General features: G+C 28.9%; 1 protein-coding gene across 1 annotated transcript in view; it reads left to right on the forward strand.

Annotated features, from left to right (window-relative positions):
* Positions 1-10,492: 10,492 nt before the first annotated feature.
* Smp_149270 (hypothetical protein) overlaps positions 10,493-18,480 on the forward strand; it is a gene marked incomplete at its 3' end in the record, with an annotated part of 32,114 nt that continues 24,126 nt past the window's right edge. The window contains exon 1 of the mRNA XM_018796635.1: positions 10,493-10,662. The remainder of the gene's footprint in view (positions 10,663-18,480) is intronic.

Genomic DNA, 18,480 nt, shown 5'->3' on the forward strand with positions numbered 1-18,480 from the left:
GGAAGATCGTGATTCAGAACACATTAGAACTTATAACTTTACACTGCTGAGGAATTCAGAACTAAGACAAAACAGTTTAATTCTCAATGATTTATTAAATAATATCTTCGAGAAGTAAAAAGAACACCGTCAGAACAAATTCCTTCCAAAACCCAGCCTGTAACCTAAAATTCTATTTTAATAGGATTCACTTTTAATAGGAATTAGATACTTGACATTTAAAGTGTCTTTTACGTAAAACTAATCTCCTTTTACAAAGCTATGGCTCAAGACTATCGATTTAGACTCCTAATTTTAAACATGTGCTGAACTGGTCATTTGTACATTTGTGATAATAAGAGCATTTTTTTACACTTTTTATCTTGAAGCTTCATTTTCTGTGTATATCTAACGACTGTCTGATTTACCTAAATATATGCATCAGGATTTCTGAAGCAAGCACGTAATGTCGATACTCCTTTTCGTAGAGTTCACCTGCTGCCCTAAACGACGTGTATTTCTTCAGCATACAAAGTCAATGGAAACAAAATTGCTAACAATAATTAAACTAGCAATACTGAAATTTGTTTTAAACTACTTTTCCCAACAATATTAAAGCATATCTTTATAATTTCGAAGTTACTATAAATGTAAATCGATATGTATTTCTTAATAATATGCCCATATTCACGTTTACCTATAACAATGAATAAAAGACTATTTAACACTTTCAACAATTCTATATGAATCTCTTTGAACTAAGAAAATCATTAGAAAACTTTTTATCACAAAATTAATAAAATGATACTGACTAGAAATCAAATCAGTTAAGTTAATGTGAAAAAGCTTAACAACATTATCATATAATAGAGGAAGTAATAGGATAATTCTATGCCATCTTGATGAATTTATTTACAATCAATCAGTATAACTGATAGTATCAATGCGATAAAAACAATATTTACTTATAAACTTGGTGGACAAACAATAGAAGCGTCCGTCTACCCTGTTATGAATACTATCTACAATGGATGTCTCCATATAAACTCTGGAAACAGAATCTATTGTTTGTCTGTTATGTTTTGAATGTTGTGATATGTATTTATAATCCCTTTGTTGTTTTTCTAGATTTTCCATTAGCCTGATTGATGTTATCATGATAGATTTCTGCTAACATAATTATCGTTCACAGTGTCTGTAAACGTCAGAAATTTTTGTTAGATGTAAGTTGTTCTTCAAATGTGATTCCTTTAATATCATTGATTCACTGTGGAACTGAATTGGGACATTTTTCACTAACATTAGTAAAAATACATCTTTAGTTCTTGATATGGAATATTTTTGACTTCGATTTCAAGTGAAGAGGTGGTCAATGGATACTACTTTGGAGTTTCAAGGGAAAAGTGATCCAAGTGACCACTGCTCAATGGTTTGCAATGGTTTTGCAGCTGACTTCAGGTTCGCTGTCAAAATTACCTTCGAAAGTGTATAATTTTTCGCAGTTGTCGATACTAAGATTTGGCTTGATGATTTCAAATAAACTGGGTGTTGGACAGAATGTTAATGAAAACTTTTATGGTATATTTGTAATACCTCAATAGGTAGGAAGTCCAATTCCCAGCAGTAAATTTACTTTTTAAAGAAGCGACTTGTACTTGGTCGCGAAACATCCAAAAACTCATTTTCTACTCATTGAGATATTATCTAGCTTTTGTATCAATTAATTTTGTAAATCCATACATAATAATGCAACAATCATACCTGACTTTAACAAAAAAATACTGATGTACAAAAATAATTGAAATAGTACTCGATTGCATATTGTCTTAATATTTTGTCTGTATACGAATGAGTCAAAGCAGACGACACAGAAGTCGAAAGAATAACATGTTACTTGCTTTCGTTGTAAAGCATTTTTTAACTACATTTTTATATTATCTGAAATAATCATGTTTCTGGCTGCACAGTAGGAATTCCACATTGTATGATTTAAATCATCTAATCATATTCAAATTTATTTCGTAATGGGAAATAATAAAAAAAGTTGAATAAACAAGAAAGTTGGTTATTGAAAATATCTTAACATTACATAATACTGGATGTTGAACTATTTTTTATGGAAATCAGTGAAATCTGCAAATATGCAGTTCTCAACTATCTAAATATACAAATCGACGCAAATAGGAGACGTTCTTTGATTAGAGTTTTACATATGAAAAATTAATTTCAATAAGAAATACCAAATTTGCAGTGAATAATCTTTATATAGAGTTTGATCATCTTTAGAAAGAAACATTCGTCAATGATGATATTACATAATGGTTGCATAATGTGCGAACTGATTGAATTTAAAATATGGAGCATATGATTTCAACGTAGTTGTGTGTACTTGCCATGGGACGTTTATTTCATGGATTTTATTCTTTGAGGACGTCGAGAATTCACTTTGCTGAAGAGCTTCAAAGCAAAGGTAAAGAGTTATCCAGTGCTATTTAGACTTGACAAAATTAAAGTAGTTTGTTATATAGTACGCTTTTGGATTATTTTCTAAATGAATCATAGAAACTTATTTTAGTCACAGCAACTGTATATTCAAAACACAAGTTGCAAACAGCAACAGATTATCACTCACAATAATATGGATTCGGAAATAAATAGTTGTAAATAAATGATACAAAGTTTTACGTAGAAAATATCGCTGAAAGCTAAATTAAGTTGCGGAATCTAGTTCCAGACAATCGACATTCACAAGATAAATAAGAACTAAAGAAAAGGAGGAACGTTCGCTATGAAAAGTGAGGAAACTCTACATCGAAATGTAATAAGCAGCCTAACATAGATGAGTACTGTCTTGTAGGGTTTATCCCTTAGGGGTCATTCAAGACAGGATCAACGTGCTCTTTGCTAAAATGATTCACTGAAAAATAAAAAACAGAAAATGGATTATAGTGATGACATTTGCGAATTACATATTCTTCAAATTATAAATGTGCATAGACATCAGACTTCAGGTTGAAGCAACCATTAATAGTAAGACAGAGAAGCAGATAAGCTACTCATGGACTTGGATATTTATGTTTAATTGTGGATTTTAAGTCGCTAGGGTCTATGAATGACATAACATGTGAAAATTAGCTTAGCGAAAAGGTTGACAAGTACATTTTTCTTAAAAAATCAAATAATTCTAGCCACATTATTAGAAGAAAGTTTTTACTGAAAATCTTTTTTAATTCTGGATCTGATGATGGTGTTTCTACTCAGTTCTTGAGTATTCTTTTGAAATAGCCGTATTTTGACTCTATTCGTCTAAAGTATAATTTCTTACAACTGAAATAAGCAAAACTGATCAATAAGTTGGATAATAAAATTAGTTAACTTTAATTAGAGAGGGTTACCGAATGCTGCATATTTTACTACTCAATTTCACAATATTGTAACGCTACATTTCCCGAACTATAAATTTTATTTGAATTTAATATCAATCTGTATACATATTCGTTGACTTTAATACTTCAATTGATTCGTAAACCAATAAAAACATTATTATAATGTAACTTACAGTAAACTGATTCTTGAATGAATCCAAAATGTTGAATTTGTAGCTGAAAACCTAAAGAAAACATAAGTGAACGAATACTTTCTATTTAAATTTATTAAAATAAATGATAGATTTATGTATACGACAACCAACTGAACATATATCCCCTTAAGCAATTTATGTATTAACTGATAAAATCTTATTAAACTAATACAGTTTAGACAAATGTCTTATTCATCACTTGATTAAAAAAAAAATCAAAAACCAGAAATATCAACCAAAACAAGAAGCAATCTTAAGGTTTGTCATGTTTATTTCGACAAATAACTCAGTACAATCATAATTCTAAGCATAGTGACATTTAAAAAAATATAACAATATAACTTGTCTGACAATATTTTCAAAATGAGTGGTGATTTCCCCCTTTCATGCCCATTTAATACTATTTCAAACAATAGTAAAACTAATTAAATCAGAGGTCTTTGAACAAATCAAAAAAAGAAAAAAAACTATAAGGCTATGCCAAATTGTATTCAATATAAAGAATAATTTTGATAAAAAGTCACGCACTTAAAATTAACCAAAAAAAAATTTTTTAATTTTTTTCACAAGCACAATGAGTCACCTATATTATTATGTATTAAAATAATATAAATAATTTAATCTATTCTATTTTTATAAAAATTTATTTTCATCATTGTTACGGTGAAATAATTTTCAAAGAAATAAAACTTCAAAAAGAAAAAAACGAAAAACAAATCCAGTAAATAATTTGATAATAAAAGGGGGGGGAAACTAGTTTCATGATGAATTACTGAATACTTTTCTTTCATTGATCTGAAAGTAAATGGTTTATAGTTTTTTTAAAGGAATTTCACTGAGGATTGCATTATCTAAGCAACTTATCAACTTAAATACATATGCTAAGTATACAACACAAGTAAGCAGCATAGTTAGTTATAAGTAATGGTTATAGATGGTATTATAAAAACCAGTTGATTCATCATGTAGCGAGTCTATTAAACTTAATAATATGAATACTTGAATTTTTTTAAAAAACAATAAATCAAGGTTAAACGATGATATTTGACTTTACTCTTTTAATTACTGATTCAATAGATGAGAATTTCATAATCGTTTTTGCTGAATCATTATTGGGAATAGTGACCAGAAAATTTTAAATACGTTTCTTATGGCATTACAGTAACAAAATCAGGTTGATACTTAGACATTTCCATGCCACTCACTAGAAAAGTAGGTCATATAATCAAACTCACTTTTGAGAAGAAAAATTACCACAACAATCTACACCGATTTTCGGTAAGTTGACAGTAAAGAAAATACAGAGGGCGCATCCTGATTATTTTGTTTTAAATACGTTGATGTACTTTCTAATAAATGAAATCCATGGAGGATAAGAATTTACATTGAATTCTGGACTGTGTCATTGCTAATTAGCGAACAATGGCTCTTGTTTTAACACAATTATAGGATTTAACAGAGTATTGAATATTTTTACTCTAAATAAAAAAGAAATGCCTTAAATCAAGTTTAATACAGTATAACTGACCTACAAATGTTTCATATGGATTATTGTGCTTCAAACTATGAACAGTATTAGCGCTTAAATTTTTGTAGTCAATAAAATTTCAAAGAGGATGTAAGGAATTTCCTCACTAAATCTTTATATATGAGAGGTTAAACAACGTAGAATCATTTTTCTTAGAAATACAGGTAATTGCAACTTAAGCTGACAAGCTCCAAATAGCACGAAATACTCGTCTTGGATCTCAGTACTAGCCAACATCCATCTTCCCTTATAATATTTAAAATTCATTTACTTAATTCACTTTTTACTTACTTTTCTATCTTCTGTCTACCTTATATATTGAACTGATTGTGAGTTAGGATATACAGATAATAAGTATACCAACTATCCTACAATAAGTAAAAAGTAGTACTATAGATCATTTTATTTTAATACGACATTCCATAATTTTTTCAAGGTTATAAATTAATGATAAGATATACTTTCAAAACGTGTGTCTTCAGATGCAAATGTTACAGAAAACTATTAAACAATCCTACCACTTAGTGTTTGTGTTTGTTGATAAATGTAGATTTAAATAAACTCCATAATGAATGATGAGTAATATGAATTAGGAAAAAAGTCATTTACGATTGTGCTTATCTATTCGTATATTACTTTTATCATTTATTCTAAATAATAAAGCATTATTTGCTTTAGAATGAAACTAGTTATATGTTTCTCAATTCATTTAATATTCAGTAAGAATAACCGCATTTATTTATTTCGATAACAAACTATACATCATATATAGAGAATGTTGTTCTTGATGAATCATAAAAGTTTCATTAAACTACTAATGATAAAAATCATCTTGAATACTACTAAAAAGATAAAAATAATTCTTTGAACACATACAATAAACCGTTATCTTCTGAATGATGTGTAAAATCAAAATTTATCAACACTTTTGAATTGTGATGGAGTTTTGTTCTTTGAGCTGGGTGGTTTGGTCGTGGAACTTTCATCATCAAAATCATCCACCTGAGCTATATATCTTCTCCACTTTTGAATTGTTCCAAGCTAAGTTATCAATATTTTTTTTCTAATGTGTAAACCTTTTCATGATTGCCAATTCATGTGAATAAATCATTTTGATCGAACATTTAAATAAACTAAATAGTCAGCTGATAAGAAAAACAAACAAATGAAAAAATTCCTAAATTATTTATTTTATATTCACACAGATGATTGATAGTATGCATGTGCTAAACACTCATGTACACCTATAGAGAAGATGGGTAAATTTCAAAAATTTATAACATTATGTATGCTGTAAACGTTTCTTAAAGATAATCTATTCAATCGATTAATGAATAAAATCTAGCAATACAAAGGTTTAAACAATGAATTAGGATTATATTGTGAAAATGTATGGCTATAATTCTATGAAAAACTGTCAACAATAAATAATCGTCTTCAGTGCAGGGTTGTAGAGATTGTTGAATTGCATTGAAATCATGAACCAAGGCGTATTACTGAGGAGTTCCACACTAGGACGAAACAGCCGTTCAATGCTTTCAGGTGTACAATAGTGGTTGAACCTTGATCGTGTCATGATTTCAATAAAATTTAACAAGCTCCACAACTCAATACTGAAAATAATCATGTGCTCACAGGTGATTATCTTTGAGAGCTGATTTCAGTGTTCTAGTAAGAAGCCGTGGCCAGAGGGTTTCAACAATGGAGGATATGAAGTAGCTGCCTAATGAATATAATGGAAGACTGTCGTGCAGTATGTTGAACCGATTGAAGTCAAACAATAACACCGTTGGATGCCGTCTGCACATTAGGCGTTTGACGAGATTGAAGGTCTTGGGTTTGATTAACGCGCGTGTTGTGATGGATGAGCACTGCTTAGGATTTCCATAGTTGAAAGGAACGACCATCAAGCGCCTCCAGGTTTTCAATGGTAGTTTAAATTAGATTGATGCATGGTTTCCTTGATAACCTATTCGTTTTAATGTATCATCTGTTTGTCGGTGGGGAGATTTAGACGTCTAACTGATTAAAAATTATTTTAAAGATATGTAAACGGTACAGTACTAATAAGGTGTGTAAATCTTTAGTGCTTCTGAGAGAATAAAAAGTATTTCGAACGGATGTGAACTGATATGTACAGCTATGATTAATAAAAACGTCATGTTATATGTAGAAGGTCTGCATATATGTGATTATAAAGTGAATTGTTTGATTTTTCCTCAGTAAAATGATTAATGTGTACCTATATTTACGTAAGCTGTCTATATATAACTGATTGTCTGCCTGGTTGTCTAAATTACTCGATATCTGAACTAAACTTTAACATTTTCGTATTTAGCATCAGTAACGTTCTTGTTGTTATTTTATCTGTGTTATCATAATTGCTATGTATCATCCTTATATTAAATTATTGCCTACTAAGGGCATTTCAACTTTAGTTTGAATTTGTATTCTTTATTGTGAGCATTAAAATCAGGTCACTTTAAGGACCGAAATCAAAAGTAAAATTAACAAGTAAGGTATTTCACGTTCTCTCTCAAAAAGAAAAGAGAACTACTGGCGTCTAGCAAACGGGATTGTCAAAGAAGAGCGGAACATTTCTGTTTCCGAACATTTTTTAGTAAGAATAACAACTCTATTGTGCATAAATCTATATTTCACCTAAATTCTGTGTTATGAGCCATGCAGCGAAGTAAAGCAACTTGTTTAACGTTTTGTGTCGACAAAGAGTTTTTGTAACGAAGTTAGTTACAATCACTGAACTCAACAGACTAACATGAAAGGCTACGCTAGATATATGTCTTCAACATTAAGCACATACATTCAGGGACAGTCAAAGCTATGAACTCTATTATTATTTATAAATACACAGCATGAAGGAAACATTAGCGACATGAAGCTACATTTTAATTGCAAACAGATTTAAATTTTCTGAATGCTAGTGAATTTAAATGATGTTTGGCAAATTATTATCAATAAACATGAACATTGTTTTAAGTATTCTACGAGGCAGGATGTACGTAGACATCAAGTGTATAAATATGATACAACGAGAGTTGATAACATAAAAACGTATGAATAATTGTAGGTTATCGGTTTTCATATCTTATTGTTATTTTTGAAGAAAGTCTGTAGCTTTGAGTAACATTATATTATCTACACATAATATTGGAATGGATATTGCTAAAGATTCTATATTGTACAAAATGAGTTAAGGCGGACGTCATCAACATCAAAAATAGAAAAAAGCACCTCTGTTTGAATAATCTAAAAAAGTCGGTAATGAATAGTTGTTATCTATATCTATATACATTAAGTATTTTATAATGTACTATTGGGTAAGGAATTTTTTTAGCTTAAAATTTATGAGATAATTTCAAACGGATTAAAGTCGTTTACTAATGTTGTTTGACCATGATGTGTCTTGGTACGGTTTCATGCAGTCTGGGACAAATTTTTCTTTCGTGGCAGATTTTGAGTTACTGTATACGTAGCCTTCCAGGATAATGTTATTAAATATATAATAAAAACATTCCCGATTATGTATAATGTTGAAATGACTTTATGAAAACATGTTTGCTACCAAATATCTCAATGAACCCTAACATTTAGGTACATTACTCATCAGAATTGTCTATTTACTAGGCCTTGAGTTCTTTTCAGAGAGTTTCAAAATGTTGACTTTCACTTATGATGAACAACTGAGAATATTTATGCATTGTTAACATTAGTGTTTGATCTTTATTTTTACTTTCCCATCGATTACTCATCACTTATTTCATTTGTAAATATACTGAACACGAGCATTCGAAACAGTCCAAAAAACAAGTTACACTCAAATTATCAAATATAACTACGAAATTATGAATTTTAAAATTCCATTACTTTAAACAAAAACCAATTTCATGTTACCTATGTAATATAAAAGTTCCCTTTTTGGGGTTGATTACAACAAAACTGTTTCAATCATCATAGTCATTTTAAAAATAAAAAAAAGATTACGTGGTCACCAAATTGTTTATTATCATGTCATTGGAGTTCTACCGTCTAGATAAATTTAATAGCCATTTACATAAGCGTAAATATTTGACTGAGAAAATAAAAACTAATAGAACTATGATATGACTCATTTTCCTATTATATTCATGCATCTATCTTACATTATGATCTTAATAAATGAATAGTCTTTCATGTCCATGTTTGATTTTTAAATAAGCACTGTCAAATTGAAATCCTCTTTTCGAATTATGAATAGTATAGTCTAAAAATCAAAATGTTATAGTCAGTATACTTGGGGTTTGTAACTTCCTTGTTAACTTAATTTTATCACTTTACAAATGACTTCATTTTATCTTCATTTCAAATGTAAGGAATCGGTTATGATATGTTACTCATAATTCAAGAAAATATGTGATGGTTGCCGTCGTACTTAATGTCACAAAAGGTAATTCATCGAATTGTTAGAAGAGTTACTCTGCAGTCCAACGTAAAGATATAGACTATTATACTTGTCTACATTTTGTGGCATTCCTTAATGAAAAATTTAATTTTGGTTAAAAGCAAACTTTCTTGATATTTTACATTTCTAACATTGTCTCAATGTTGATTTTAGTTGCATTGCATTTTAATCATCACCATCATCATCATCATCATCATCACCACCATCATCATCATCATCATTATCATCATCACCCATTTTGTCATTACCATTCAAACAAAATTAAAGTTCAATATCACAAGGAATTTTTACATATTATTAAAATCAAGCTTATTTATCAACTAATCTTATTTCAATCAGTAATTATCCATGTGGATCAAACTTTAATTAGCTACTTTTCAACAGAATATAGAGAATTAGTTTTAAAACTGTAAAAAATCTAGCAATTAGTAATTATTAAAACAATAATTGACTTTCTATATGACATTTTATGATTTACTTTAATAGACATACTTCAATGTTCAGTAAACTGATTCATTTTTGGTGATAAAATAAAAATTATATTGATACCCTATTCAGTATTTGTAAATAAAATACAAAATCTACTTAGAGGTTTGATTCCTATTTGCTAAACATGAGGCAACATTTGAATACTTCAAGAGTGCAATCCATGCTATTGTTTTACCGAAATAGAATCATATATATATATATATATATATATATATATATTCAACTCACAGACAGGTTTCCCAAAAGACAAAATCGTCAACATAATAATCGAAAGGATACAAATTTTTCACAACCAAACAAAAACAAAGCAATCAACCAATCATATTTGAGACAATTCTATTTCAATATTTCCTCATTCCTAGTCATGTGAATGAATAACATCAATATGCATCTATACTGTGATTGAATGTTGAAAATTTTACGTGTTCATACATATATAATAAGCAGATGTATACAATAAACATTATTTTACTATTATTCAATAAATAAACACATGAAACTGTTTTCTTTTAACAAAAGTGGATTATCAAATAACTTTAATGATATAGTAACTGAGACTCTTAAACAGTAAACTGTTGTCATAATATGTAGTGATGTATATTATTATTATTTGTCATCGAAATTTAAGTAAGTGGAGTCGTTTTCTATATTTGAATTTTAGTAGTTACAATACTGAAATATTTAGTCCTATTATTCAGTTGGAAGGCTAAAATAGTCAACAAAAGATCTATCCTTATCATTTTTACTCGATGTAGAAAGCGTTGTACCCCATGAATTATATCTAATTAATGTAATGTTTGATAGATTGCTTTTGTTAAGACTTTTATTAAATAACTCTACACAAACCACTATATCTTTTCAATTATCTTATCCATTATTTATTAGAATGAGATGTCTAATTGCTTGAATTATGATTCTAATTTAGTCAGCATTGAGAATATATGAATATATAGAAATGCTACGACAAAATCACCTACAAATAAGATTCCTTATCCATTTTTTTCATAGTCCACCTCTATCTAGTTCCCTTCATCTTGTGTTATATGCTTTTACATAAATTTGAAAACTTTCTATATGACTAGAAATGGACTATGAAATGTAAACTGGGATTATAGTGTTTTACTATTTTATATTAATTTTCTTTAGCAGAATTAATTAAATATTTTTTAAAGACATAAATGTGATTAGAATATCGAAAGTAATTACTACATAAATTAAACCTAATGGTGATAAGGAAATGAATTCTTTCGGCCAACAGGAATGTGAGACGAATATATTTTTTCAATTGTCATTTTTGGGGGAGGGGTTTCTGTGTAAGGAATACAAACAATTTGCGATTAATATAGTTGAAATCATGAGTCAATTGAAGCTAGACCATCATAGAAAATCTGGAAGGACTGGACGGCCGTTTCGTCCTATTGTGGGACTCCTCAGCAGTGCGCATCCATGATCTTTCCTCACGAGATTCGAACCCAGGACCTATCAATCTCGTGCGTGAGCGCTTAACCACTAGACCACTGAGCCGGCATCCAATGGTGTTAATGTCTAACGTTAACCAATCCACGAAATTTACCATGCTTAAAATATTTATGTCATGAAATATGTTTTTTTACATAGTACACAAAACTTTTTTCTCCAAAGATATTAAATTTCATTATATTTAATAATATGAAGATCAGTTATAGTTTATTAGTTGAAGCATTTCACTTTTAATCATTGTTCATATCCTATTTCTCCTAATTTGGTGTATTTGAGTCTTAGTTCAGCTTAATGCTAAACTTGTTAGTTATTAAGTAGATTTCGCTTTGAAAATTTTAGAGGATATTATACTTTCAGTGAATCACTTTCAAAACAATATCTTTGTCGTGCTTGAAATGAGTAACCTTATTAACACTTTGAACGGCGCACTTGCCTTTTTTCTTATTAATATACGCCTTCATTGTATTTACTGTTGTTAAACAATATTCAAATTTGAAGTTTGACTAAATTGTTTTCAGGTCGAAGAATTTATTGAATTTGGTAGGCTAGAAGCACTTAGCATTCTTTTGCTGTGTGAAGTGGTAACTTCTTGGTTTATCAAGAGAAGTAGACAAACTATCATTACTACTTCCTTACTTGAAATTTGGAAATGTTTTATTATGATAATTGTTCCTGTTTATCAGTGAATCTATTATTGTCTGACTTTTGTTAACTATAACTGTGACTAATTAAAGGATACTAAAGTGTAGATATAATATTGATAAACATTTGTAAGTTAAGGATGTTAAGATGCACTCATGAGTTGGAAAAAATGACTTCCTTTGTGTTGATCTTTCATGATGCTTGCATTTTGTATCTACCTGTTAGCGATAATCACATAAAGAATATGATTGATACATATATGAATAATCAGGCAGCTTTGAACAAATTCACTATCTCTTATATTCATGCTATATATTATTATTAAACTGAAAAAATATAAGAAATAATCTACATAATAACAAGGAATGGATAATAATTATAAATATATATATTTGAAGCTTGAAACCCAACTAGCCCTCTAGTGAAACAATGTTTATTTTTAAAATGCTCACAAAAGAATCAACAGTATAATATCAAAAGTGATTTATTCAAAACGATGTTCATTTTCAAAATTCACTTCATTATCAAGCTTCGATCGAATCCATTTGATAAATAGGTAAATAAATAATATATTCTGAAGAAAACAACATATCGAAATTATAATAACTAAATGATGTGGACGAAAATGTGATAGTAACGTTTAGACTATTGACATTTGGAATCCGTTAGTATTCAAAACATACCAAGTATAATAAGAGAAAGCTGAGGAGGTGAAAATAACATGTTTCACTGACTTATGTGTAAAGGTAGTTCTAAAAATAAAGCATTCTGTTTCCACTTATCATATTTTGAGGATAACATTTTGATATTTATTTTCATTAATTTATTGTGAAAGTAAAGCAACGTAAAGATATACGTTTCAATTTTGAAGAGAGAGTTCCCACATTTAAAAAAGATAATAAATTCCATTTATTAAGGTTTTTCAAATGTGTGTTCATGATTCCAGTAGAACTGATTTGTTTGTGTGTAAGTGTCCATTTTGTAAGGTAATTATAATTCTATTCATAGTTGACTTTATTGTACTTATAATCAATTACAATTTATTTGAATGTTTAATTTTACTATTTTGCATTATGAGTTCGCTCAAGTAAGACAACCGTTGGAAATAAGAAAGTACCGGGCGGCTGTTTTTTCCTGCGAAAAGATTTTTCAGCAGTGCACATTCAATGTGTACATAAAAGGCTCAACTTTCAAATTATTTATACCATCATCTAAACTATACAACAGAGTCATCTAATTCCCTTACAATAATAACTAACAGCCTAGAATACAAATAACAATGATTGGCAGATGGACTCTTTTTAATTTTGACCCTGGTAGTGTGGTGTGTGCTACTGATGTTGACAGATATAAGTAGTATGTGTCATCAATCGAAAATAAGACGCCTAGGAGCAGTAGGTTAAGAAGTTCGAAGAAAAGAGAACGAGAACAGAGAATGGTTAGTGTGGAAATGAATGAACAGTCAAGTTTGAGACACTTGATTGTTATTTTGCAAATTAAATATTTACTGTATGGTTCTCAGATTTTACGAAGAGATTCGTTTTCTACAATATGACAATTACCTAAATAGTACATCAAAATATGCTAACAAGAGTTATGAGTGAAGCACCCATATCATCACTTATTTTTGCAACAATTAAAATAAAGTGGAAGAAAAAGATTATAGTTTCCGGAATTGTTTGATGTACAATTTTAATTGAAACGTTTATGGATTAACATTATTCTACCATGTCAGGAAGGTGAATAACAAACTCTATACAGCAATGAAATGTTTTCAATGAAAACTTGATATAAGTGGTCTATTAATCATCCTATGTAAATTGACTTACAATATGAAAAAAAACATCCATCTTATCACACTAAGCCTATTCATAATGGAAGCTTTGTATTTTCCAGTAGTTCAACATCCTTTACATCGTTGTACGCATCATATAAATACCTTTTATTTTTTATTATCTAACATGCTTTGTCAGGCTATTGCAAATACTATCAATTATTTTTGATTTTCTCCAAGGAACCAATCCATAAATATTTCATAACTATTTAAGAACATTTAGAGTTAGGAATATTGATGAGTTTGTAGAAATTGATGTTGATTCATCAAATTGTGTCTTTTACATGCTACCGTAGAGTAACATACCGTACATTATTTTTAAAAAGTGAATTGGACGTTAGTATAAGCGACATTTTATTGTACTGTTTAATCCAGATGAGTGAAGTTCGTTGCTATTAATAAAGCAACAATAAATAGAGTGGTCGTAATCACTCAATTAGCTTTGTAAATGTAATTTATTTATCTCATAATTTTTAATCTGTTCAGTATAGCAGTACTCAATAGACTTATTTGATTTAAATGACGATTTTAGCCAAATTAATGGTAAATAATCAAATAGGGTATTTACCAATTAACTATCGAGTGTTGATATATTGTTTTACTCTTCCAAAATATGATAATCAAGCACTTTAAAACTAGAATCTTAAGTAAATTATTTTTGATTACCAACTTCTAATTTTTAAATGTATGAGCTCTCCTGAAGAATCTTTCAAGTCAATATACCACATAATTGATGATGACTAAATCAAAATGTGTACAGATCATCATATGGAATTCTGTTGTCTGATAGTTTACATTAAATAATATTTAAAAAGGTAACAAGAAAATCATAGGTTGAATATTCAACCATTCAACATTCTTATTATATGTATGTATTCAGTGTGGAATATGAGAAACTTTTAGTTCGGAATAAATAATCTTTTCACAAGCGTTACCTAGTTAAGATACTGTTTCATTTTTAATCTATGCATTATAATAATCACTTTCAATGGATCTCTTCCCTCAGAATCACGAAGTTACGGAGCAGTTTTAACAAACTGCTCTTCTAGTTTTGTCAGGTAATTTTAAAGTTTTTCTTTTTTTATACAACTACATAAGAGAACGTGTATTTCCCTCTATAATAAATAATAATATGAATAAAGTCCAAAATGTTTATAACTGGTGTTCCATATATTGAGCATCAATTTATTACGATTTATTCAATTCATGTCAAGAAGTTAATTGATATTATCTATACTTATAATGTCGTAATAGTCAAATATCATTACAGTATATTGTAGATCAATTCAGTTAAAAATAATCTCCCCTACTCAAGACTACTTAATACATGCTCAGTAAATAAATAAACTATATATATATATATATATATATAGAGAGAGAGAGAGAGAGAGAGAGAGGAGAGGGGAGAGGGAGAGAGGACATCTATATGAAATCTACAATAAGAATATACTTATAACGGTTAATGATTTTAATAAGTCTCAGTCACACAACTTCACACATTATTTATTTGCCTTTTTTACATTAAAAATTCTGTAGACTTAAAATGCACATAGTAATAATAATAATAATGTTTTCAGAAAAATGAATTCCTATCACGCATATCATCATTTCAGTTTCAACAGTTGGCCTACAGAACACACAAGAAGAATTAAACAAACAAATATACAAATCTTAATTAATTTTAATCATAATGTGAAATAAAAAGGAATTAAAGTTAATATTCTTGCAAAAAATATTCTTACTGTCCAACCGGAAATATAGGTAACAGCTTATTCTGATTAGCTATTAACTGTTTCTATGTATATTTCCTTGATTTACATAAAAGGATATAATCTCATTTACACAGATGTTTGTTTTCTGATCATGATGTTTGTTAACATATATTCATATAAAGTTGGTGTCAAGAAAATGGAACTGTTTGCTGAACGTACAGTCAAGTATAATTTTTAAAATCTGTTCAAAACTACTGTTTTTTTGCAAATTAAATAAAAACTTCTTATCTGAACTGATTGTTAGATAAGAAAAATTGCATTAGGTGGTTGATGGGATAATATGCGCCCAAGTTGTTTGCTAATTATTAATTATCATCAAAGTGTAACTGTAGGCCTAAGGTAACTGGTACTGCTTAGATGATCGAATCCTGTATCAGTCATCGACTTAGCCTAAAGTATTACCGTTAGGCTATTTGGGCCTAGACTTACATCTCTAAATTATTGTACACTATCTTAAGTCACGTAGACTACCAGGAAAATTCCTACTTGATCAATAGAATCTGTTGAATATCTAAAAGTCCAAACAGACCTCATTGGTGAATACCCAGTAATCACTCAGTTGTAAACATTGTGAATAGATATCCCACCAAAACAATATTACAACAAAACAAATATACCATAACAAATGTCACATATAGGATTAGTTTGTGACAAGTTTAGATCAAAAGCGGTAAAATATTTGAATATAATGAACTAACATTAAAAGGCCATTAAATGACTTTTTTTATTTGAAAAAAACATGAGAATATATTTTTGTAGACTTTAGCTTTTGTTACATGCTAAGCTGTAATAGACTGAATTAATAGAAAAATAGTATGAAGTTATTTTAAACTGCTTCTTCTTGAATATGAAGCCATTATTACGTATTGTAATATCGATGTGACCCGTTGTTGTATGGATTTAAAACGCTGATATAAAAACAATAAAAATCTTGGGAATGTACATACCGGAACGTTGATTTCACTGAACAAATATAGTACATATTATTTTCTGTCAATCAAACGAATGAAATAACGTATTTCCTTATAAAATTTATTGTTTCTCATATAGAAAGTTTATTAGGTATTCAGTTGATGCTTAGTAAACAATAGATTAGATTATAGAATAATACAAAAGTTCAGCTCAATCAATTCTGTGTCACGGTAACAATCTAAAACGATAAATATTTTCAGGTATTCAAACACCAATAGAAAAATCAGAAAAATTATGGAATTATTTTAATGTAGATATTACAATATGAATAACATTCGTTAAAAATTTAAAAAAAAAAACGGTTTTAATTAAATCACTAAATTTTACGTAGGACTTGTTTACTAAACATTATTGGTTCTTTAAAACAATTAGTACCTTTGACAAATTTCGATAATGTGATGAGAAGACGAAGATTATCAGAACTATGTGATGATATATTAGCGCAATACATTTCGAACAATCTGATCACACATATACTTGTTAAGAACATTTATATATAAAAATAAAAGGTTAACTAGACTGGAAATGGGGGGAGTAAGAGTAATAATGATAAAAATAATGTGAAAACAATTTGACACCTAATCACTCTGGATAATAAACATATATTACCAGGATAGGTTTAAGGAGAGAACAAACTGTTTTTGAATACACAAAGGGGGTTTGAATTTTCCTATGCCTAAGGCTTCAATAAACCTCAGTATACGCCCTTTTACACTTTTAAACAACACAACAAAAGCCGAGTTAAGATCAATCTTATGACTCTTACTCCCCCCATTTCCAGTCTAGTTAACCTTTTATTTTTATATATAAATGTTCTTAACAAGCATATGTGTGATCAGATTGTTCGAAATGTATTGCGCTAGTATATCATCACATAGTTCTGATAATCTTCGTCTTCTCATTACATTGTTTGTTCTCACAACTACTACTTGGTTGTTAATCTATAAGTATTGATTATTTCGGATTTACATAATCTTATCTTCATTTTATATGTTTGTGAGATGGGTAGCTTGTTTGTAATACATCAGTGGTATTAACAAATAATATTACTTATATCGTTTAAATTTTTACCAACCAATTTCAATCGATCTCCAGAGTTTGCAAGGATTTTATGAATAGACTGTGTGTTGTTTTTTAATGGTGTCGGGAAATATTATTAATTCAAATGACACTTGTTTTCAGGTTTTCAGTTAGAAATTGAATTAATTGTATTAAACATCTTGGTTACTCAGATAGATAATCATTCAAATTTACTGAGTTTATTTTAAGGCTTACATATACGTTACTAAAAGGTGAACATTGTTTTTTACTTTTAGCCATTTTGTACAGTGGTTTTCTTAACAGATAGTATATTTAGAAATTCAAAATATTTGTGTTAGATTTAGGGATAGTATAAGTTATCAGTATAGGATTGTGGGGATTGTTGAGATTAGATTGATATCATGAACGGATCAATTTTAGAATACCATTGAAAAACTGGAAGCGCTGGATGACCATTTTGTCCTAGCATGTCAACATAAGTAAAATAGACCACATTATAAATAGTAACTATAAAATAATGGATACCTAGTTTTACAAACTTGACTTTGGTTTTTCGAAGTCCGTAATGTTGTTTTTCCATAAAATATTTTAGAAACGTTATTCAGCTTCTTAGTTATTATTATTATTTTATACTTTTTTATTCTTACTTAATAACTCCTGATGTATTGACGTTTGAAACGACAAATTCTAAAGTTATCCATACCT

Source organism: Schistosoma mansoni, chromosome 4, assembly GCF_000237925.1.
Source record: "Schistosoma mansoni strain Puerto Rico chromosome 4, complete genome".
Taxonomy (NCBI): Eukaryota; Metazoa; Platyhelminthes; class Trematoda; order Strigeidida; family Schistosomatidae; genus Schistosoma; species Schistosoma mansoni.